The following is a 26,195-nucleotide window of genomic DNA, read 5'->3' on the forward strand; positions in this document are numbered from 1 at the left end:
CAGGGAGGGGAGGAGGCTAGAGATATACGAGAGAAAATATAATTGATGGTTGAACTTTCTTGAGAGAAACTGGAGGCGAGGAAATCTTGAAACAGGCGAAGTATTCTTATAGTTCCTTTCCTCTAAAAGTTACTTTTTCTGTTCTTTTTCCATTCTCCCTATTTATGAACTCTTAGCCTACATAATAAGAGGGCAATTTCTCAGCTCTGGTTAGTTTTCTCTGAGCCTTTGTACTTCTCTTATGAGGTCAATATTTTGGTGATTCATTAAGTGTGGACTCCTTGGCTTTATGTTTGCTAGCAAGTAAATAGTTTTATGAAGTTGCATCCTTACTTGATTTATAGGTGTTCCTCCTTTTTATTTATATCACTTTTAACTGGATTCTTTTTATATCACTTATCATAGCTTTAGTGAAATTGTGTTTCCATTCTCTGTGGCAAATTAGAGTCATCCTTAGCTAACTTTTAGAAGTTAGTTAGGTCCCTCCCGCACCACCACTCCCCACTGCTTTTGCAGCCCTCTCCTTCCCATACGCACACATAAGCCATTTTTATATTTTGAGCCATTGTTTGGAGCTTTTATTTATATTTTACATGATGCAAATAGAACCCTGTCAAATACAGGGTCTTTTTTAGTTCTTGTGATATCCGACTTTAGTCTGAACAAAGCAGTATTGTTCATTTATGCTTTGACTTTTACCTGAAACAACTTGTTTCTCTACAAGATGCCAGTTAAACTCACTGTAAAATGGTCACTAAAATAAAACTCTGAGTCACATAAATAACAAAAGTATTCTTAGGCTTTCTGAAAATTAAGTTCGCAGTATAGTAAGGAGGCAAAGTGCAAGACAGTGATATAGATCCTGTGTTACTGGTTTCTGAAACTATGGTCAGATCTTATCTCTGATAACCTAACCCACATAACCAACTGCTTATTCAGAAATCTCAAAGACACATCAAACTCATCATCTCTAAAAGCCAAGTCATGATTATTCCCAAAAAACAAACTTGAGGTATTCCCTATCACACTCCAGTTGCACAAGTAAGAAATATCCACAAGAGGTGATTGATTATACTATATGACCTCTAAGATCCTTTTCCCCTTTGAATTTAATAATCTATACCACCAATTCTCAGAGCGTGGTCCAGGCATCCTTGAGGGTCTATGAGACCCTTTCAAGAATGTCTTTAAAATCAAAACTATTTCCATGATAATATTAAGACATTATTTGTCTTTTTCACTCTCATTCTCTTAGGAGTGTGTATAGTGGAGTTTCCCAAAGGCTCCATGACATATGATATCACAACAGACTGAATACAGAAGCAGATATGAGAATCCAGATGTCTTCTATTAAGTCAGGCATTATAAAGATTTGAAAAATGTCAAACAATGCCACTCTTCTCACTAAATTTTTTTTTGTTTTGGAAAATATAGTTATTTTTTATTTTAAAAATTGTGTATTAATATGATACAGTTTATGGTTATTTTAAATAAACTAATAAATATGTTTAAAGTTTCTAATACAACAAATATCAACAGATACAGTCCACATAAAAGCTCTTTGAGTTTTCAATAACTCAAGAGTATAAAGTGTCTCCTTGACACCAAGAAGTTTGACAAACTCTGATCTATACCTATCATATGTATATACAAATAAGATATGACATTTTGAAATAGCCAATTCTCAAGTATCTTCAAGCAGCAAATTTTCCTTTCACATTTATTGACAGTGCTCTCATTCAGTCACATAGACTCATTCAGTTCAATTATTTATTGGGCTCCTACTATGTGCAGGTACTGGCGATGAAAAATGAAAGAAACGACTTCGTTCTGGCTCTCCCAGAGTTATTTTAACTTTGCTTCTGTTCTCTCATCTTTATCAGACCCAATGTAACAACCATCTATGCCTGAAAGGCTGAAAAGAAACAACCCTGCAACAGTCATACTATCTAGTCTCAATATAAAATGGACAAATTTAGTAGGGACCAGGCTAGGAAAAGTGGAAAACATTCCAGCTCTAAAACAGACCTACTACACTGTTCCATGTAAATTCTCAGAATAACCAATACTCCCATAATATGGTATACAAAAACAAATGACCTGAGAATTAGCCTCACCTCTTTTTACGTATAAAATACAAACCTCAACAACTACTTTTAACAATTAAGAATGACCTCCTATAATCCAGGAAACCCAGAAGAAACTATAACATCTGGCACCAGCTTGGCCTCTGGTGTATAGGAGACTGGATAGGGATCACAAAGAACACAATGTCCCCCACTGATATGAAATGAAGAGCTAAACTAGAGCCTAATTAAAGGTACCCCTAGTCTTTTACTTAAAAAAACCTAAAAATAGGAGCCTATACTTTGTTTACCCTCTATCTAGTTATCCTGAATATTTACTCTTCTAAATTAATCTCAAGGAATATATCCTTATAAATGTGTCTTATAGTGCAAGTCAGGATTATTTTTTGTCCCAAAAGTATGAAATTTTCACTACAAAAGCTTCCCTGATACAGAAGAAACCATTAACACTGGTTAACTCTGCAGAGAGGGACTGAGAATCCAAGAAAGGAAGCAGATTTTCCAGTGGATATGTTTTCGAATTTTTAAAAGCAGATACATTTATCACGTTTCAAGGAAAAAAACAAGGAAAAATAATTTTGAGAAGTTTCCTTCAACATTCAATAACTTAGCTAATTTAGAGGCTGTTAAGGAAACATATATAACAACTTTTTCTTTCACTGGAAGCCGCTGTATAGTTGCTCCCACTTTATCTTTCCTCTTACCGCCCCACCTCCATACTATTATTTACATATCTGTCTCTTACATGTCACTGTGGGGACGATGTTTTATTCCTCTTTATATCCCTAGTCCATGCACAGTACACAGCACCCACTAGGTGCTCCAGACCTGTCTGCTGAATGATTGTCCCATTGATAAATCTCAAGAATCCAATTCTCAAATGCAAACAGGGCAAAAAAACCCCACAGGTATTTCATATATGAAGAGGTTAACCACTGGTAAGCAAAAAATTTCTTTCATGGTAACATGTAAAAAAACAATAAGTAAAATAATAGTTATATGTGTACATATGCATTTTATGTTTCAAAATAAGCCCAAAACTAAAAAGAAATTCTTTAAAAAAATACTCTTATTTTATAGATTTAGACATGAAAATCATGAATGAAATGAAGCCAGTTAAATGAAGCCAGTGCTATTACTCATGATTTTTAAATCTAGTTTTTAGGGACCTCCCTGGTGGTGCAGTGGTTAAGAATCCACCTGCCAATGCAGGGGACACGGGTTCGAGCCCCGGTCCAGGAAGATCCAACATGCCGCGGAGCAACTAAGCCCGTGAGCCACAACTACTGAGCCTGCGCTCTAGAGCCCGCGAGCCACAACTACTGAGCCTGCGCTCTAGAGCCCACAAGCCACAACTACTGAGCCCACGTGCCACAACTACTGAAGCCAGGGAGCCTAGAGCCCATGCTCCACAACAATAGAATCCACTGCAATGAGAAGCCCACGCACCGCAACGAAGAGTAGACCCTGCTCACCACAACTAGAAAAAGCCTGCACACAGCAACAAAGACCCAACGCAGCCAAAAGTAAGTAAATAAGCAAACAAACATGGTTGCTTAAGGAAAGTAGGATGTAGGTTTTAAAAAATCAATCAATCTAGTTTTTAAAAGGGAGAGATGCCATGATTCCAAAGGAGCTTTTACAAGTCCATTTACAACAACAACAAAAACTTTAAGTGGTTAACTTTTTTAAAAATCACCTAACCTCAAATTTATCAAAGATAAATCCGACTCTTCTGGTTGCAAAAATATCCTTCCATCTATAAAAAGATCTCCTTTACACCATTATTTCTCTATAGAATTTTAAATGATTCATCATACAAGAAAGCGTAGCATCTACACAACTTTTCAGAGATTCATCTATATTGTTTTAAGTGTAGTCCAACTTCATTTATAACTAATCAGAGAACAAAGCATATTAGAGCTGGAAGTTAGGGGTCATCTAATCTCATGTTTTTCAAATATGTAGTAATGGTACCACATAGTAGATCAAAAAGAATCAATCTGGTACGTTAGAGCCTGCATTTTTTAATGAAACCAAATAAAACTGAATTGAAAATATCAGGGTGTATTGAAAGCAGCAAGGGTATTTTTTAGGTGAAACTTTCATTTCATTTTATATATAGATATATACATATCTATGTATATTATGTTCCCATGGAAAATCTATTTTTTACTATGGGTGTCCTAGTCAAAAGAGTTCAAGAGGTTCCCAAGCTTTCTCAGTTCACAGAACCCTTAGTGTCTCAGTAATTTTTTCATAGTGCCCACAGGCCAAAAAATTACCTAACAGTTTCATTTATTAGGTAGTTAGGTCCATATAACCTAGTAAGTATTTATGTCCTAACAACTTAGTAGCAGCTTGAAAAATACATATAAATTAAAAGAAATCTTTTAATTACTAAATAACCACAATTACTTATTAATGGGATGTGTGCACCTAAAAGACATTACATAATTTCTCAGACCTTGAAATCACTTTGGACACGGCCACTTTCATTTACTGTTTCACACTGATTTCTGCACAGAACTTTCTTTTAATCACAGCAACCCCCAAAACCTAGCTTTTTGAAGACATAACTGTCATTGAAAGGAATGTGGCACAATCTCATGCACAGTACCTCAAACTAATAGTTTAAGCAGTGGTCTCACAGACGTCAAATATCCCACAGATAACCCACAGTTGTCAAATATTAGTTTCCCTCAAAAATTTAAAAGTATTCAACAGTGCCCATGTGAGTTTACTACGGTGCTCCCAGGTACCTCATGGCACGGTCTGGGGATCCTGGGTTTACAAAACACTGATCTAGCCTATGTGCTTACTTTGTAAATTAAGAAATAAGACGTAAGGTCGCAAAGTTAGAATAAAAATAAATACATTCATCAGGAATTTTCATAGATTAATTTTAACCTTCCCTCAACAAAAGTTTTGAAACAGAATCTAATCATGTGATATTCTGTGGATGAACTCTGTAGCTCTCTGAAAAACTATATTCAAAACTACATTATGTGACTGTATAATAGTAGAAAAATTCTGCCTCGATATTTTCTTTTTCAGAAAAAAGAGTTTCAAAAATGATAATGCCACTTACAATAAACAACACAAAAGTACCTAAAGTAAAGAAAAAAGGAAAGTCATCCACTCTCCCAGCAATAAACACAGCTAATAGTTTAATGTCTATCCTTACAGAGCCCTTCCTATGCACATACAAAATCAAAACAAAATCAAACTACATTTCTTTGCCTATGTATTTGTTTTAACACTGAATCATATTGCACAGTGTAGTACAACTTATTTTTTTCACTCAATATTTTATCATGAACATTCTTCCTTGTCAGAACATAATAATAATTACAAACACCTATGTGGTACTTACTTAGGGCTTAAATATTAACTCATTTAATTCTCACAACAGCCCTGTCAGGTGAGAACTATAATTATATCCACTTTATAGATTAGTTTAAGTAACCTGCTAATGGTCACAGCTAATAAATGGTTAGGATTTGAACCCAGAAAGTTGGCTGCATGGTTCCTGTGCTCAAAGAAACACTCAGCTACTTCTCATCAAGTAAATATATCTATCCCTCAATCTATTAACAAGTGCATTGTATGTCACTGTAATTTTAACTATTCCCCTACCAACAAACACTTAGGATTTTTTTTTGTTACTTATAAATGTTGTAGACATTTATTTGTAATAATGCTAAAATGAACATCCTTATAGATTTGTTCTAGTGCTCTTGTGTTAAATTTTCTGTAAGATAAACTCCTAAAAATGAAATGACTCTATTAACGAATATGTGCACTTTTAATTTTGATAGGTGATGCCAAATTTCCTTCCAGAAACAGTTGCACCAATTTATAGTCCCAATGACAGAGGAGAAGTTTGAGATTCATATTTAGGTTAAAAAATATTTTGGGGGGCTTCCCTGGTGGCGCAGCAGTTAAGAACCCACCTGTCACTGCAGGGGACATGGGTTTAGCCCTGGTCCAGGAAGATCCCACATGCCACGGAGCAACTAAGCCCATGTGCCATAACTACTGAGCCTGCACTCTAGAGCCCAGAAGCCACAACTACTGAGCCCACGTGCCACAACTACTGAAGCCCATGCGCCTGGAGCCCATGCTCCGCAACAAGAGAAGCCACTGCATTGAGAAGTCCACGCATCACAACGAAGATTAGCCCCCGCTCACCACCAACTAGAGAAGGCCCGCGCGCAGCAACGAAGATCCAACACAGCCAAAAATAAATAAATAAATATTTGATTCATGAAGAGTGAGGCCTGTTTTTTGAGTTTTTAGTTAACACTTACATAGAAGAGATTGCCGGTTGTTCACAATTATCCTCTAATTGGATAATTATCTTCATATTAAACAAATGTAGACTTCACAGCTGTATAGTGGAGTCTTCATCCAGTTATGAAATCAACTATGGGTGAGATATTTCCTCCATATGAACTCTGTTTACTTACATATAAAACGTGGGAATTGGACTAGCTAGCCTTTAAGATTTAAAACTCCCAATGCTGTAATTAAAAGAGACTTAAAATTATTACAAGCCTATAATTATAGTACTAGTATAACAGGTCAGGGTCTTAAAGCTTCCATTTTCTTTAAATTACAATAACTATTGTCAGAACATCTAAGCAAATCATTAAAATAGTCAATAAAGTTTTCAGGATCTACCTGTGGCTTATTCTCAGCAACCTTTTAATACCAGTCTGTCATTCCCCTGCCACCTAGCAAACTTGACTTTATCTATGGACTATATTCCTAAGAAGAGTTGATGTGTGCCTAGGAACCATGAACTATTGTTTTGTTTTGTTTAAATACTATGCCAAGACCACTCTCTAGTCAATTTATTCAGCCAATATTTATTGACTATTTTACTATGTGCTAGGCACTGGGTGCACAACAGTTAATAGACAATCTCTGCCATCATGGAACTTACACACTAGATGAGAAAGGCAAATAATAACCCAAAGTAACCACTAGCAAATGTGAAGTTATACTTGTGATAACGAACAAAAATATTAATGCAAAAAAACCTATGCAATCTTTTGATTATTCAGGTTTCGGGAGTGATTTGTGACACTAGAAATTGACTTTGTAAAAAAAAGTCAATAAAGAAAATGACTTCATGACTTGCCCCACAAGGCAAAAATAGCAATCACAAGTATAGATGGTAAGTTAACTTTTTAAATCATCAATTCTATAATAAAATCACCAAGATGTCCCTACTTTTCAGTTATGCTGCTGACCATGTGGCTTGAATATTTGTTTTAGCTAACCAAGAATATAAACGATCTGAAGTACTAAAGATGACAGGTACTTTGTTATAAAGCAGAAACTAAAGCAGAAACTAACACCATTGTAAGGCAATTATACCCCAATAAAGATGTTAAAAAAAAAAAAAAAAGATGACAGGACTCTGAGTATCCAAACAAAATGAGAGATGACAAATTAACTACAATTTCTTAAGAACACTGTTCAAGCAAAAAGTACATACAGAAGTAGAGCAATTCACTACAATAATTCATGGCTTGTTACTAATTAACATAATGCTATGAAAATACTAATGTTTTTAAAGTACCGACAGTTATCCACGTAAGGAACTAGTGGCTTGTCACAATCTTTTAGATTTTAAAAAACCAAATGCCAGAAGTATCTATATTAATATTCAATTTTAAATAAAACTAATTCTATGACGTTAACTAGACGTGATTACTTTGCAATAAATACAAAGGTCGAATCATTATGCTATACGCCTGAAACCAGTATGTCAATAAAAATAAAGAAAAATTTTAAAGTCTTAGATCATCTGTGGAAATAAGACCATCATTCACATAAATAAATGAACTTCCTTGTTCATTTATTTATTCCTTGTCAATTTCCACAACTACAAAATAAGGACATTTGTCAAATCTACCTCACAAAATTGCTCTGAGCACTAAATAATTTATGTAGAGGCACACCAAAAAATGATGTAAGTTATTTTAGACAGCAGTTTCTTTTTGCTCCCACTATAACTTACAGCTATTTAACAAACAACAAAATTCGTTAGATAGGGACTTCATCTCCTTTCTTCTGTCCATGATATGGTAAAAGTGTTATAAAATGGTCAAAAGACTAGCAATCAGACCATTAGAAAAAAATTCTAAACTCATAACTCATAAATTAATTACCCCACAGGAGGCTGGCTGTTCAAGTATTAATGCTCTTACATAACACTACGCACCAATATATCTCAGAGAATCAGAAAAATTCTTCAACATATGTATGAAATTGTATACATACTATAACTCACCATTATTACAAACACAAGCCGTGCTACTCACTATGAAAACTTGAGATACATATGTATTTATCCACACATACAATGTATTCTAGCTTGATGTTTATGTATCTGATTAAAGTATCTTAAATGCAATGCAATGACAGTTCAATGGTTCAGATTTATTTTATTACACTGAACGGAGTTTGTAAATTTAGCACACCAAAACTAATTATTACATACCCATGGGCTTGAAGCAACTTCTACCATAGGTCTAACAACCAATCCCCCAAAGTCACAATCTCATGTTATTAGCAGCACATTGCCTTGTTTAAACACAATATTTTAAACTAAGAAATTATTTTAATGGAGAGTATTGTAATTGCTCTACAAACCTTTTCAAGCTCTTACTAGGCCGGCCTAAAATAGCCATTCTTTAAAAACCCTTAAAATACAGGGCTGGAGGAGGTATCGTTAACATGGCAACATAACCATTAACGACTTTTCCAAATTCAAAACGAGGATCACCATCAAAACAAAACAATCAGGTGGAGTACAGACGTGGATACTGATCACTATTCCTGACAACGTGTTTTTTCCTATATGGAGGATTTGCTGCTACACAAAAACCACATCAAAATCTATACCTATGTGCAACCTCCTATCCGAAAAGCCAGCCAAATTCCAACCCATATTTGTGACATTAGCTAAATATCATTTAGCATGTTAGGCTACACTTCAAAGAGGCCAGGGGAAAATAGTGACAACTTTCAAAGCGTACAAGCTTTTTAAATCTCCCCCTACATCACTTGTGAATTAATGGACAGACTACATTCAGCAGCTGCCAAAGAAGATCAAAGTTTTCCCTATGCTTGAAAATGTTTATCCCCACCAAAAAGGAACAGAAACTAGTCATCCTTGCCACTGGAGCCAGTTCCCCGGGATTTCCCAAAATATGCCAGATATCCAAATGAAGACGAGACACTTCTCCGGAGAGCAAGGGCGAGAGGTATCTCACACCTTTTGCAGAAAAGAGGAGGGGCGAGGGAGGGGGGGGACAGGCACTGGCAGATAAGGAAGGAAATCCCGTCTACTGCAGGCACCGGTGGGACCTGAAACCTAGGTCTCAGAATGGCCCTCCTAGCAAAGCCTAGGACCCAGGGAGGCTCCTCGAGGGGGACGCCAGACTGGGCCAGGGCTCCTGGCGCCCCGCCCCGCCTCCCCCGCCGACCCGGGACCGCGGACACAGGCAGCGAAGGCTAAGCGAGCAATAGCGGTCCCAGCCAGGTCCTCCCGCAGCTCACCTGAGAGTGTCGCCTCCGCCCTCGGCCCCCACGGTGCATCCCGCGGGGCGTGGCGGAGGGTGCAGTGACGCCGCCCCGACCGGCCCCAGGGCTGCCCGGCCCTGGCCTCCCCGCTCCGGGGACGCACCGGGTACCCGCCTCGCACCAGCTCCCGGGATCCGCGGGTCTGCAGAGAAGGAAGGAGAGGCGGAAAGGCTGCCTCCCCTCCCCCACAGCAAGCCACCCCCTGAGCTGCGGCTCTCTGCAGTTCCCTCTGGCGCAGGTCTGGCCCGGCTCCCCCGCCCGGGAGTCACTTCAGCAGCGGCGGCCCAGTCGCCATTACAGCCCAACAACTGACACGGAGGAGGAGCGGCGCCAGCGGCAGTGGCGGTGGCGGCGGCGGCGGCGCGAGGCAGGGCGGGAGCAGTGGGGGGGGGCGGGGGGGGTGTGTCCAGGCAAAACTCGCGAGAAGTGTCCCGAGTCGGTTCCAGAGGAATGCAACCTTCGGTTAGGGCCATGCTAAGTGTGGCCAAAAGGCGAGTGTGAGATAAAACGAGGAGAGGAAGCTCGAGGGCGCCATGTTTGGTGTGGCGAAGGTTGAGCCTTGCAGGTCTTGGGAGGAGCCAAAGTAGATCCGCAGCGGAGACCTTCCCCTCACCCCCTGCCCCCCCCCCGCCCTCTTTCATCTAAGTGGGCCTTCTGGCTGCGCATTTCACCCCCGGCCGAAAAAAAACAAGCTGGGGTTATGACAAGGATAAGCTTGAAGTCTGAAAATTGCAGCTTCTCGGTGTTTATGATGTTTCACCAGTTGTCCAAATAAATCTTCTGTACCCCAGTCAGTTTCAGAGTAATTGCAGCTCTACGGCTGCGGCAGTTACCCACTGCTGGCACTGTGGCCGTTTCATTCGCGAGGGTTACAATTCTGTTCAGCACGCACTCTGTCTAGTGGCTTAAGACTCCAGAGCAAGTAAAACGGAGTTTCCTCCCCTTAGGTGTTGGCATTGATATAACTGTGCTTTAAGAGACTCTATGATCACCATATCTTCTACCATCCTTAACCACTTTCCCCAATCTCTACATGGTGAATTCTATGATCTGTGAAGACTTAGCTTAAATGACATCTCTTTTGCAAATAATGCCACCTTCTGCTAGGTGCTCACTGCACACAGCCCTCCACCCTTCACTTTCCTCCACCTTCTGAACTCATACAGCTATTTATCCAGAGACTGTTTCTCATCTTGAGGACTCTTTTTTTTCTCTTCTCTTTATACACCAACAGGGCCTAGCATAGTAACTGGAACATTGTAGGTGCTCAATAAATGCTTGTCGAGTGGATCTTAATAAAAGCTGGAGGCAGTAACTGCCCGCTCTCTTAGGGCCTATAGCTGTGCCTGAATAGGAGGTAAATGGATGTACAAAAATCCTGCACATATGTAAAATGTGTACTGTGTCTCCAGGAAGCTGTGCTGGGGGGAAAAACAGGAAATGTGGGTATCCCAGTGGTGCAAGTGGTAGCAAGAAAAACAACATAAGGAGAGAGTTAATTAAGTTTTCCCCAACCTTCCTATGTAAAGCAGTGGGATAGATGCTTTTCATGTTATTTTACTGAATTTATTCAACCATCTTATTAAGTATTATACTCATTTTTTAAAGTGCTGAAAAGCTAAGTAATTTGCCCAATATTACACCATCAATAAAAAGCAGATGTAAAATTTGAGGTCTCCCTTACTCCAAAGGCTATTTATATTTTTTTCACCTCCATACTACCCCCTGGGCAACAGAGAAAACACCAAAATTCCTGTCACTGTGTAGGGAGCAATGCTATCCTCATATCAGCCTATGCACGATTTCCACCTCTTATACCTTGTACTGATCTTTGGCCTCTCCTTCACTTTGAAAAGAACTTCAACACATCAACCCCTGTTCTTTTCAACATCCCATAACTCCTGTTGTTTATACCCTACAGGTTGGCTCCTGAGTATATTGTTTTGTACTGTTTGCTCTTTCATGAGTGTAATTAATCTCTTGAACAAGATTGGAAGCTTAATGAGGAAAGGTTTGTTACCCTGCCAGTAGTGCTAGGCACATAATAGGTATTTAATGTAGCTCCCTTTTTTTCCTACTTCTTAGAAGACACCAAGATCTTGGTGTCTTTATAGTCTTTATATTCTTTGTTGAGTACTGTAGCTTTGACTCTCAACTTTCTTGGAGAACTTGATCTTAGCCCAAAATTTCAGACTGAATCTCCAACTGTCTTACCCATCTCCACATAGATACAGAAGTCATCGGTACCTCCAACTCCCAAATTAAGTTCATGTGTTTTCCCACTCCTCAATCCCACAAAGCCAGCTCCTCTTTCTGTCCTGTATTTCTGTTAATGGCCATTGCAAACACACTTCTGAGAACTAAGAGAATAAAAAGTTTTAAAATACTATATATTCTTCTCTATGCCTTGCTCCTACCCAATCAGCTATTGTCTCTAAATACCAATAATACATATTTCTTAAATCCACTTCCCTGTTGTCCAGGTGCACCATTGCTCTTCTAATTCAGGCTCTCATTTCTCCTGCCCAAATGATTTCAGCAGTCTTCCTAGAGTTCAGCCTGAGTTTTGTCCCTGCCCTGCCTGTGCCTGCCAAGATAAGTAAAAATTCCTCACCTCAGTCGTTAAGGCTTTTCTCAATATGACACCAGCCAAGCTTTCTAACTTCCTAAAATAAGGCAGCACAAAAAAAATAGAAAGGGCAAGGATATGGTGTCAGGAAGATTCCAATTCAAATCTTGACTCCATCACTTGCCCATGACCTCAAAAACCTCCATTTTATTGTCCATAAATCATGACTAATTATACCTACCATATAGGGTTGTCTTAAAGATTAGAAATAACATCTGTCAAGAGCCTGGCACATAAAAGAGAGAAATAAAGAGTGGCTATTATTATTTCCCTAACTGGATGTAATGTTCAAGCCAGTTTCCATCTCAGACATGGCCCGTTCATTCCTACTTCTAGACCTTTGTTCCATAACCTGGATCACATATCACCCTGGTTTGCAATTTCTGCCACATTCCTTAAGTACGAGCTCAAAAGCTACCTACTGCAGGAAAAATTCCATGACTGCTCATCCTTTGCAGGTACTGAGTGCACCCCTGAACTCCACAATGCTGTGTACCTCCTTAGGACTGTACCTACTATAGATAGTTCTGCATTTATATTACACACCTTTGTCACGTTAGACTATAAAGCTCTTTGTTTCCTTCACAGTGGTTTAAGAGCATAAACTTTGGAGTCACGTAGACCTGGATCAAATCAAATAACTTTGGTCAAGTTACTTAACCTCTTTGTGCCTCAGTTTCCACATCTGTCTAGTAGAGATTACAATTGTACCTACTACTCCATAAGGTTTTGTGAGGGTTAAAAGAAACAACACATGTAAAGGACATAGCATAGCATGGTACTTCGTGCACAGAAGGTGCTCAAAAATGTTGGTTATTTTTACTATTTTTTATCAACTGAATATGTGCCTTGCATATACTAGGCACTCAATATTTGTTGAATTTAATTGAATGTTTGTTGGATTTAATTAAATTTGGGGTGAATAGCTACATGTTTTCTCTCCTGAGAATGTAATATTTGACATTGATCTCTAGACATAACAAATAGAGAAATAGAGAGATAGCTATGGTGATGTCATTCGCTATTTGAGGTTAATTGAATGAAATTATGTGTCAGGAATGGCTAAAGACATTTCAATTGAAATGTCAAGCCTAGGTGTCAAATCTGATCTGTATTCTTGTCCACCACCTTTTCAATAATAAATTCAACCATTCAGACTGCAAATTTCCCTTCAATTCTAACAAACTATGCAGACACCAAATTTAGGGATGGGTTTTCTGGTTACTTTCTTTTTCTAGATTCAGTCTTTTGGCTTAGTTTTGAATTTTCTAGGGCATTTGGTGTTCTGATGTGCAGAACTATAAAAAAACTAAAATTTATCAGTAAGAACTTTCTTTGACAATAAAACAGAGACATAGTCATTTATCTTCATATATATAAATATTTGTGTATGTGTGAGTGTGTATGCTTGAGCACACAAGCCAAGGTAATATTGGTCAGAGAAGTCATTTGACAGGAAATCCAGAGAGTGAAAGGAGAATAGGGATATCTATAAAGGCAGCATTTAACCATATTTGACTGTTATTAACAAGAATATTAAGTTGCAATTTTTAATTTCATCATTCCTTTTTCAAATGATATATAATTGACATACAAAACTTTATATTGGTTTCAGGTGTACAACATAATGATTTGTTATTTGTATATATTGCAGAATGATATCACAATAAATCTAGTTAACATACATCACCACACATAGTACCAGAATTGTTTTTCTTGTGATGAGAACTTTTAAGATTTACTCTCTCAGCAACTTTCAAATATGAAATACAGTATCACTGACTGTAGTCACTGTGCTATACATTACAACTCCATGACTTATTTATTTTATAACTGGAAGCTTGTACCTTTTGATTTCCTTCATCCATTTCTTCTGCCCCCACTTCCCCACCTCTGGCATCCACCAGTATGTTCTCTGTATCTATGAGTTTGGTTTTTCTTTTATTTTTGTTTTTGTTTTTAGATTCCACATGTGAGATTGTATGGCATTTGTCTTTCTCGGTCTGAGTTATTTCACTTAGCACAATGCCTTCATAGTCCATCCATGTTGTCACAAATGGCAAGATTTCATCTTTTTTATGGCTGAATAATAGAATGTTGTGGCATATATATATATATATATATATATATATATATATATATATGTATATCACATTTTCTTTAGCCATTCGCCTGTTGATAAGCACTTAGTTTGTTTCCGTATCTTGACTATTATAAATAATGCTGCGATGAACATGGGGTGAATATATCTTTACAAGTTAAGTGTTTTCATTCTATTCAAATGAATACCCAGGGGCTTCCTTGGTGGCGCAGTGGTTGAGAGTCCGCCTGCCGATGCAGGGGACACAGGTTCGTGCCCCGGTCCGGGAGGATCCCACATGCCGCGGAGCAGCTGGGCCCGTGAGCCATGGCCGCTGAGCCTGCGCGTCCGGAGCCTGTGCTCCGCAACGGGAGAGGCCACACAGTGAGAGGCCCACGTACCGCAAAAAAAAAAAAAAAAAAAAAAAAAAAAAAAAAGAATACCCAGAAATGGAATTGCTGGATCATATGGCAATTCTATTTTTAACTTTTTGAGGAACTTCCATATTTTTTTCCGTAGTAGTGGCTGCACTAAATTTACATATTCACCAACAACGTACAAGGGTTCCCTTTGCTCTATGTCCTCATCAGCACTTGTTATCTCTTGTCTCTTTGATAATAGCCATTATAACAAGTGTGAGGTGACATCTCCCTGTGGTTTTGATTTGCATTTTCCTGCTGATTAGCCATATAGAGCATCTTTTCATTTACCTGTTGTCCATCTGCATGTCTTCTTTGGAAAAATGTTAAATTACAGTTTTTGAGTGAAGCCCTAAGGCAAACTGATAGCAGCAACCAGAGTAAGTTATGTGACGGGACTCCAAGAAGCACATTTTCAAAGGAGTAATATGAGACCAGTTATGTGATTCTTCACATAACTTCACCAAAGATCCTTCAACCTGGTCACTGATATGAAAGAATTGAGGGATTGTAGATTCAGAGGATTTGAGGGGAAGACTTTTGAGGGGAGAACAGGCAGTGGAAATGCAGAGGTAGCTTTTTCCTTACCTCAAGCTAGTGAGAGAGGGGCTTTGAGGAGAGCTACATATGTGCTTCAGAATTTGGACGCCGGAGTAGTCTGAGACTATTCCAGGAATTGGGCCTGGAAAAAGTACAGCAGCTTCTGTTCTGAGTATCTGACGGTACTCGTGAAATTAAGTATTCCTTGCTCTAAAAGGGGAGCCAGAGATTAGTGAATCCCAGGAACTAGCTGTGGGACCCATGTCAATAGTATTCTACTCTTCGACTTAAGGTGGGAAGATATATAACATTTGCTTATACATACATATAATATCTCTACAGAGGTACAGAAGAGACTGTTAACACTGGCTGTCAATATGGAAGGAAACTAATGACAGGGAGTAAGAGGGAGACTTATCAGTTGTAGTCTCTTATATTTTTAAAATTTCGAACTTTTTTTTAAAGAAAATGTTCGTGGTTTTATTGTATCATAAGGCATTGAAACGTCTGAACAAATCAATATCTGGGTGGTGAGGCAGCTGATTTCTCCTTCACTTCTTTGGGTTACTAGAGCAACTTGTCAGTAAAAAATGTGACTATATGAACCATTCAAAAAAATAAATATTTGAAAATAAAGAATAGGTATTTTCCTTTTTAAAAAAAGAAATTAAAATGGAAGGAATCCTCCCAAGAGGGTGGCTGAAGGAGTGAGTGAAATCCAGAGAAAGAAGAGTATTTGGCTGGGAACCAAAGATGAGGGGACCTTGGGAGTGGCCAGCTGAAGGGGAGGCAAGACGCACATCCAGGGAGTTGCAGCTATGGCAGCCAGGCAGGAGATCCTTTAAAGAAGCCAGGGAAATACCCCAAGAGAAAGAATTGGCTTTAAACATCCACCTGACAACAGTAGTAGTCAGGTGAGAATGTTCTTATAAGCCTCACAGGTCCTCCACGCCTCCCCGACTTCCTGCCTTCCACCCCGGGTAGGGCAGCAAACTTGAGGAAATGGAGATAGTCCAGACAGAAAAAGAAAAGCACCTTGCTCCCTCCTGGAAGGAGACAGCAAAAATGCAGGAAGCCCTAGACAGGAGAGGGTAGCAGTCACACCTTTGGGTAAAGATAGAAATGTTGATTCATATATTGCACTGGATATTTTATTACTGAATTAACACTGTTTGTCAGCTAACGTGAGTTCCGACTTTTTATTAACTAAAATTGATCAGAAAAGTCATGGGAACTTCTTGAGTTTTATCCAGGAGTAAGAGAAGGATTTCCCTCACAGAACGGATATAGAAGGACAGCGGAAGAACAAAGTAAAGTTGTTTTTATTATCACACCCCTGAGTCTTGCTTATTCAGCATGGAATTACATGACCTTTACCACAAGTAGAGACAGATCCTGAGAGAACTTGAGCCAGCAAAGAGTGACAGTGGATTTAGAAAAGCAGAAAATCAGTCATAGGTGCATTAGTAACATTCCACAGGCAAGAATGGAATGATCAACAGTGGGGAAAGAAAGAGAAGAGGGAGAAGAAGCAAGAAGACATAACAGAAGAAGCAATAGCAGACGTAATCCGCCTTTGGAAAAAGGAGTTAAAGACAAAATTAAAGATTAGTAGCAACAGTCCAGAAAAGTTCAGTGATTTAAAAAAAAAAAACTAAAACCCAATTTTTAAAAGAGGCAACAATTTGCAACAAACTTGAGGGCATTATGCTAAGTGAAATAAGTCAAACAGAGGAAGACAAATACTGTATGTTCACAATAGATACATGTATCAAATCATTATATTGTACACCTAAAACTAATACAATGTTATATGTCAATTATATCTCAATAAAAAATAATTTAAAATTTTTTCTAAATGGCAAGATGCTCTACATCACCAGCAATCAGGGAAAGACAAAATAAAACCATAATAAGAACTGTCTCACACCCACCAGATTGCAAAAAATTTAAAAGTCTGATAATACCACATGTTGGCAAAGACGTGAAGCAATGGGAATTTTTATTCACTTCTGATAGCTATGTAAATTGGTTCAATGATTTGGGAGAACGCTTTGGAAATAGGCAGTAAAGTTGAAGATGTGCCTATGACCCAACAAGTTCACTGAAAGTGGTCCACATTCTCAAACTCATTGTTATTGAACCACAGTAAGATAAAGAGCTTGTGCAAGGATGTAAATCAACTACATCAGTAAGCACACCGCCTAGGTGAGCTGACTTTTTTTTTTTTTGAGATAAAACTTTCTTGATGAAAGAAACGGTACAATGGGACTTCCCTGGTGGCGCAGTGAATAAGACTCCGCACTCTCAATGCAGGGGGCCCGGGTTAGACCCCTGATCAGGGAACTGGATCCCACATGCATGCCGCAACTAAGACCAGGTGCAACCAAGTAAGTAAATAAATAAATAAAAAGAAATGATACGTTGATTTATATTCTGATACAGGCTCCTTATCTCACCTCAGACTTGTATTAAATAGTTAACTTCTATAAGAAACCCAAGTGCAAGAGATTATATGAAAGCATTGTTTATAATCTCAAAAATAGGAAATAATAGGTCCATCAGCAGGAGAATGGGTATGTAAGCTGGGGAATACTCATACAATAAAATACTAAGCAACAATGAAAATAAATTAAAGGATAAATCTCACAAACATAGTTTTTAAAAAGCGAATTGCAAAAGGATATATACATAATACCACTTCCGTGAAGCTTAAAAACATGTGCAATATTGGTATAGCTTACTCAGGAATACACGCAAATGTAGCAAAATATTTTTAAGTATCAAAGAATAAAAAAAACTGAATTTGGAAATGCCATTACCTCTGAAGGAGCAGAAGGGGAATCAATACGTGGTAGGGGTGACCGCAAGAAGCTTCAACTTCCTGTGTTGATAATGTTTTTATTTCTCAAGCTGGGTGTGGATATACAGATGTTTGTATTATTTTTTTCATCGTGCTTTTATATCCAAAATATTAAATAATATACGTTAAACATAAAAACAAACAACTTAAAAATCTATGTGGGGAATGGGAGCAGGAACAGCAAGATGGAAGAGTAAAAGAGCACAGAATGTAATTTCACCCAGTAGAAATGATAGCCTACAAAGCTGGGGCTCAAGAAACTTTTCAACTTTACAACACTGGGCAGAAAAGTACAGTCATTCTTTTCATCAGAGTTTAAGCCAAGAAAAAGCAGTAGTAACTGCCTTGGGCATAAATTAGCTGCAGTTCAAGTAAGGAGCAACCGTCACCTAGGGGATGCTAGTGTATAATCAACTTGACTGGTCTCCTGATTCAAAGCTGCTGTCCCATACCAGCAAAGAGAGGTCATCCTATCACCTGAGCCCAGCCCCTCCTCTACCTACATTCCTATGAGAGGAAGATGTGTCAGTGAAAAAGCAGTACAGCTGGTTCTAACTGCAAAGAATCTCAAACATAATGTTAACATTGTCCACATTTTGATTAGCTCAAGACAAAAATTAAATTGTCTTCTCTGGCATTTATTAATTACACTCTTATTACATCTTTGTTTTTATTTTGGTCAAAAATTTCCTAGGCCTAAAGGTCACATGAGAAGTTTTTAGTTTCGCTTTAGACTTACTTTATGTGACTTAAAAAAAAATCAAGATACTAAAACTGGAAAAACTAGAAATTTGATTTTTAAGTATACATTTCTCTAATAATAAAATACCTATTTTAAGTCAAGAAAAAGAAAGAATGGTCAATAAGTGGACCTACTTGAAAAGTAGAGAATCAAGTATTAGTGACTTTATTTATTTATTTTTTTTTTGCGGTACGCGGGCCTCTCACCGTTGTGGCCTCTCCCATTGCAGAGCACAGGCTCCGGACACGCAGGCCCAGCAGCCATGGCTCACGGGCCCAGCCACTCCACGGCATGTGGGATCCTCCCGGACCGGGACACGAACCCGTGTCCCCTGCATCAGCAGGCAGACTCTCAACCACTGCGCCATCAGGGAAGCCTGGTGACTTTAAATAAATAGAAAATATATTTCAGAAGCTTAGAAACATAAATATTGCAGATAGTATTTTCCAAAGATGGCTGTACCAATATATTTCATCCTACATGCTTTTCTTAAAATGGGATGTTGACATTCCTCTCTTGAGATGTGGGGTCTGTGTATCCTCTTCTTGAGCTTAGATGGACTTTTGTAACTGCCTTTACCAACAGAATACAGCAGAAGTGATGCAATGTGATTGCAGAGGTTAGGTCATAAAAAGCAATATCACTTCTGCTTGGTGCTCTGTCTCTAGGGACATGTGCCTTGGGAATCCTTGTCTGACATGCAAAAAAAGCCCACTTGAAGCTGCCATGCTGGAAGACCACATAGAGATAGAGATGCCCAAGGAGCCCCAGGTATTCCTGTTCCCAATTGTTTAATAGTCTTTCCAGCATTAACCACCAGACACATGAAAAAGTGATGGTTCCAGATGATTCCAGTCCTGATCTGTATTAATCAGGGTCTAATAGAACCAATGGGATGTGTAAATATGTATATATAATAAAAATAAAATAGTCAATAAAATGCTATCTATAAATGTATGTATATTTTCTGTATATGTTACACACACACACACACACACACACACACACATATATATATATATATATATATATAGAGAGAGAGAGAGAGAGAGAGAGCGAGGGATTTATTTTAAGGAACTAGCTCACACAGCTGTGGAGCCTGGCAAGTCCAATGTCTGAGAGTTGGCCAGCAGGCTGGAGACCCAGGGAAGAATTGAAGCTGCAGCTTCAGCTCAGAGGTAGTCTGCTGGCAGAATTCCCTCTTCTGTGTGGGACCTCAGACTGTTTTCTCTTAAGATCTTCAACTGATTGGATGAGGGTCATCCACATCATGGAGGGTGATCTGCTTTACTCAAAATCTATTGATTTGATGTTAATCTTATCTAAGAAATACCTTCATAGCAATATCTAGACTGGCATTTGATGAAATATCTGGGTACTGTGGCCAAATCAAGTTGGCACATAAAATTAACCATCACACCAGGCTTTAAGCCACCCCAGCTAACATCACTGGAGGAGAGACAAGTCCTGCCCAAACTGTACAATTGTGAGTAAAATATTGTTATTTAAGCTACTAAATTTCAAGGATAATTTGTAGTGCAGCATTAATAATGGGACATTAAATTTGTAAAATGTAGTTAGTCTACTTGTATATGCATTTGTTACATCATTCACTTTTATTTTCACATTTGTTTTACGCAAAAGTGATACTAAAACTTTATAATGTCCAGTAACGTTTGGAGCCAATCAGAATGGAGCAGGGTCAGAGGCTCCCCTTTTGGGCTGGGGATAAACTCCTTAGTTGTTAGGCCTTGGGAATCAGTTTGCTGAGGGACAGCAGTTATTCAGCAGCTAGTGTAGAACTGTTTTAATATTTAAACAACTAAACCAGTACAGACTAGTTAGACATCAGCTAAGAATTACACACAATTATTGCAGTGTTTGCAGTGGGATTTAGCCCATTTGTCTAATCATCCCAATAGCCCTAGGAGAAATACATGGCAAGAATTTGCCTTTGGTAAGAATACACTGGACCACCTCAGCAGAATCTATTTTTCCCTGGACAAACCTGTAGGTATAACTCTAAGTATTATGTTTCTCATGATGGATGCCACTCAGTCCTGAGACCATGACTCAGCTCAGAGGAATTGCCCTGGGATTTTGAGATTCTGTGAGAGGACACACGATGAGGCCCACTGCTGATCAGAAATACATAATGTAAGAATACACCTTAAAGTTCTCTGAAAATTCAGCCATTCAAGTCACAGATAGAATCTACCAATAAGGCAGCAGTGTTTGTCTACCTCAGTGAAAAGAGGACTTAGGATTTGAGCTCACCCATGGCTCAGAATCTCACTCTTCTTTTTTTTTTTAAATAAATTTATTTATTTTATTTTTGGCTGTGTTGGGTCTGCATTGCTGCGTACGGGCTTTCTCTCATTGTAGCGAGCGGGGGCTACTCTTCGCTGCGGTGTGCGGGCTTCTCATTGTGGTGGCTTCTCTTGTTGCAGAACACGGGTTCTAGGTGCACGGGCTTCAGTAGTTGTGGCACGCAGGCTCAGTAGTTGTGGCTCCTGGGCTCTAGAGGGCAGGCTTGGTAGTTGTGGCACATGGGCTTAGTTGCTCCATGGCATGTGGGATTTTCCCGGACCAGGGATTGAACCCGTGTCTCCTGCAATGGCAGGCAGATTCTTAACCACTGTGCCACCAGGGAAGTCCCTCTCACTCTTCTTAAATGTGAAAGGTTACTGGACCATTGCAGAAAGCCATAGCTTGGAAGAAAAGAAAACCTCATTAAGCAGGGTCTAGCAAAATGAAAACAGAGACCTTCACTTCACTCAATTTACTTACAACCTCTTGTTGAGTAAATATTAAAACATTATTTTTGCTTTATTGCTAGGTAAAAGATTTAACCCTGTTGGAGAAGGTGAGACATCACTCTTAAGAAAGAGATCAGAGAGGTTTTCAATGTATGTTGCAGCTAAATGAATTTAGCAGCAAACAACCCAAATAGGCACAAACTTACTTTTGGATGGTCTGGAAATTTATTTTCTAACTTTAAAAAAGATCTTAACGGGAATTCCCTGGCGGTCCAGTGGACAGGACTCAGCGTTTTCACTGCAGAGACCTGGGTTCCATCCCTGGTTGGGGAACTAAGAGCCCACAAGCCTCGTAGCACAGCCGAAAAAAAAAAAAAAGATCTTAACATCCCCACTCCAAATAATCTATAGATACAATTAACATTGGGTTTGCATAAACCAGTTGCTGAGAATGAAATTCTTGTGATAAAATACCTCAGGATTCATAAGGACTTGAAACTGTCATATTCGAATAGCAGGGTATTGTTGGTTCAAATCATATCTGATTCCAAAGTCTCTACTCACACCCAATTGCCCTATGATTCTTAAACAAGGAATTTAACCTGGATGGACCTAGTGTTAGCAGGGATTCTGGTTTTAGGGTGTATTTCTATTTTTGTGGTATGGCATATGACTCAAAGATGTGATGGAACTGTAGGGCAAACAGTTAAAATCAGTGGTAGGACCTACACTTTCTCCCATCCTGTTTTTGAGTTATTGTTTCATAGTGGTTGGTAAAGGTAGCTAGGAGTGAGGAAGCTGTAATGTGTAAAGTTGACATGAAAAGGACAAACATGCCCTTCACAAAGGGCATGCCCTTCTTTGCAATCACAAGAAAACGTAGACCTGTTTAACATAGTGCTATGCATTTAGCTCTAACAATTAATAAAAACTCATTGAATGGATGGATGGATGAATTCATTCCATCAGTGAAGTAGACTAGGAGAACTAGCTGGAAGTCTAAGGAAGAACAAAATCCATTTCTTAAATATCTGGTTGTTCAGATCAAAGGAGCTTTGGGGAGATTGAATTATCTGGAAAATTTCTTCAAATCCACATTTTACTTTTGATAGATAATCCCTCTCTTAAGATGAATACTGAAGTTCTCTTGGAATAGAGCCAGGCAATGACGTTAGATAGTTTCTTCCTTCCTCTATTTCTGGTAAGGTCAAAAGCAAACCAGGATTTAGCACAAACCTGAGGCTGACATTTTTTTTTTTTTAATATAGAGGATTAGAATCATAGATTCATTCATTGTAGCAATTGTGAGACATTAGAAACAATGGGTACATCTCAAAAACATTGTTTAATAAAAGCATTGTTGAGTGTGAAAAAGCAACTTGCTTAAACAGATGTCTACACTCTGACGTTTATGTAAATTAAAAAAATGATTCTATACTTATTCTGTGGGTACATGTATATATACAAGTATACAACAATACGTAAAAATGATAAACTCTGGTGTTGGGGAGCAGATCTGGATCAGGGTGAGGCTGACTTTTGATCATTTTATCTCTATGATTTACTTCTATCTTCCTAGTTTTCCTCAACAAGATTTATGAATGAGACAACCAATATATTTAAATCTAAGTACTAAGCCTTTCCCATTTTCCCCAAATTAAGTTTTATACTTGTTAAGAACAAAAGTACTTCTGAAATGTGTGATTTTGAAAAGTTTCTAAGCTTTAAAGATTGTATTTTCCTGTATGTAATCTCCAAGAATCTTCAAAGATTAGTCTCTTTTAATGTTGAGTACCTTCTTTTTGGTATTTTACCTACTGGCATTGCTTGTAAATAGCTTAGCTAACAGACATGGTAATCCCTTTACTGTACAAAGGCAAGCCCTGTTTCTTAGAACACTCTTAAAGAGAAAAACATCACTCTTTAGAGCATCTCTCGGTTTCACTGCTGATTTATGGACTAATTATACAAATGAAATGTGTGATGAAATATCTTATAGCAAGATAGGTGCAATTAAAAAAAACCCTGAAGAATATAAGTCAGAATGAGGTTATATGTAACCAAACCAGGTTATGTTTTGCAAGGGGTAAACCATCCTATGTACAGGCGGTGGAAAATTTTAAACTCTTGACAGGACATTTTCTGTGGCCATTCCAAAAATAGAAAAAGGCAGCTGGGAAGAAGACCCACAGGTTTTAATGAGGCTTATCAGCCACTAAAAACACTCCTGGAATCCCAGGATTGAGTGCTCCCCACCTGTTGAACAAGAAAAGAGAACATGTGAGCATTTGGTTACAAATCCTAGTGCATGAACAGAAGGTCCACATAATATTATAAGGGGGCAAAAGCAGCTGGAACTGTGCGACAGAAAAACTGACAGGAAGAAATGAGAGTGATGGTGAAGAGGTAGCTGGTTTTGGAAATATAAGTGATTGCATATATCAAGCATGAATTGAAAAATTTGTGCAAAGCAAACATATAAACTGATGTAACATATGTCGACAATTATTTTACATATGTAAGTGGTTCTGGTATAACTATTACATATGTATTTTATATAACTAATATATGTATTTATATAGTGTACACTATATAAATAGCTCTTGTATAAACTCTAATAACCTCTGTTATTCACAGACATTGTCTTGTTTAATTCTCATGAAAACCTGAGCTGTATTAGCATCACAGGGATGAGGAAAGGTGAAGTGGCTTGCTCTCAGTCACAGGTTGGAGGGTGGTAGAGCTGGCACTGGAAACTCACCTTCTGAATCCAGAACATATTCCTCTTCTACTACACAGTGTGGTTGCTCAAAGCGGTTAGATGTGGGAATTCCCTGGAGGTCCAGTGGTTAGGACTCAGCACTTCCACTGCAGGGGGTACGGGTTCGATCCCTGGTGGGGGAACTAAGATCTGTGGTGCAGCCAGAAAAAAAAAAAAAAGTATTTAGGTGCTCTTTCGAAAGAACACTGGGATGTGGATTTCTGAATAAAAAGGATATGAGTGACTAAGTGAGAAATAGTTGGATTTTGCTGAATTCAGGATCCCTCTCTTCCCCCAAGCTCTCTAGTCACCATTTTTTTTTTTTTAACTGAAGTATAGTTCTAGTCACCTTTTAACCTGCACACACCGGTGATAAAGGAAGTGTATATCTCTGGATGTTCATATGCAGCTCTCTGCCCTTGACCTCTGGTCAATAACTTTAACCCCGAGTTCAGGCCAAAATGAAGAAGCAATTTATTAGTTCTCCATTTTGAAATGTAGTTAGAGTTTACATGCAGTTAATATTATAAAACTTTGCATTTGTCCTGTGAACAGTTTACTTTTAGCACAAATATTTGCTATTAGTCGAATATAAACAATTTATATTTGTGATTCTTGTCAGAAGTAGTAATATCAATTATGCACTGAAAATTTTGTGTTCATGAGGCAGACTATCAAAGATTTATAGGCGCTTGGATATTAGCACAAAGGGGAAAAGTGAGTAACATTCTTGAGAAAGGACAAAAACCAAAAACCATCCTGTCTCCCATAATATGTTCCCACAGAGATTATAGAATTTTCAGGGACAATTCTGAGTTGAGTGGGAATAGAAAGCATAGAATAATTCCTAGACCTCTCCTGTTCAGCCTCACCCTATTAAAAATAATGTATGACACACACACACACGAAATAACCATTAGGACATTGGATATTAACTGACATAATTTCATGATGGTTCTGTATTAGATGCCGAAAATGGGTTTTACTAAACAACCTTAACCTAAGGTGGATACTCTGGAATCTGGGAGAATTTATTTTTAAATCACCTCTTAAATTCCTCCCACAAAAAGCAACCATGACCTTCAACAAAAGCATTTTCATTGACTTGTTTACAGAAGATAATATCAGTTTTAAAAATACATTTAATACAAACTTACACCAATAAATGTCTTTTGGTATCTGGAAAGCTGACCTAGTGATATTAACAGAAATGTAGATTAGATTCCTGAAATAAATTTCTGGTTCCATCAGCGACTCCTTGTGCATGCTTAAGCAAGTTATTTAATCTCTTAGTATCTTAGTTTCTCCACCTATAAAATGAGGGTAATAATATTTGCTATTAGATAATGTCAACGAAGCATTTGGAGAAGTCAGATGAAAGGTGCCAGAAGTATTTTGTTGTCTGAGGCATGACCTCATACTGTCTGAAAAAATGGACTTTACCAGGGTTGCTGATTATTCCAGCGCCTTATTTCCAAACTTTTCTCGTTCAATTGCCTTTTGGCTTTATTCATTTCTATTTATACTCTTTATGTATTTTAACTTCCTTGTTCTGTTTGTGTTGTTTTGAGGAGAGTTGATGCTTTGAGGAAACCATGATTTAATTTGTCTTATGTTTGGTTTGTTCATTTATTTAAACTCATATGCTTCTGTTTAAGATTTGAAACAAATGAAAAGTCACTTAAACGACCTTCTAATTATAGGAGACAGCTA

The 26,195-nt window shown here is 38.3% G+C and overlaps 1 protein-coding gene across 3 annotated transcripts in view; it reads right to left on the reverse strand.

Annotated features, from left to right (window-relative positions):
- CEP350 (centrosomal protein 350) overlaps positions 1 to 9,974 on the reverse strand; it is a 139,534-nt gene extending 129,560 nt beyond the window's left edge. For all 3 annotated transcript variants that reach the window (XM_082834429.1, XM_082834430.1, XM_082834428.1), the window contains exon 1: positions 9,666 to 9,974. The gene's annotated coding sequence lies outside the window, so the exon portion shown is untranslated. The remainder of the gene's footprint in view (positions 1 to 9,665) is intronic.
- Positions 9,975 to 26,195: the final 16,221 nt, after the last annotated feature.

This window comes from Leucopleurus acutus, assembly GCF_964270905.1.
Source record: "Leucopleurus acutus genome assembly, chromosome: 2".
Taxonomy (NCBI): Eukaryota; Metazoa; Chordata; class Mammalia; order Artiodactyla; family Delphinidae; genus Leucopleurus; species Leucopleurus acutus.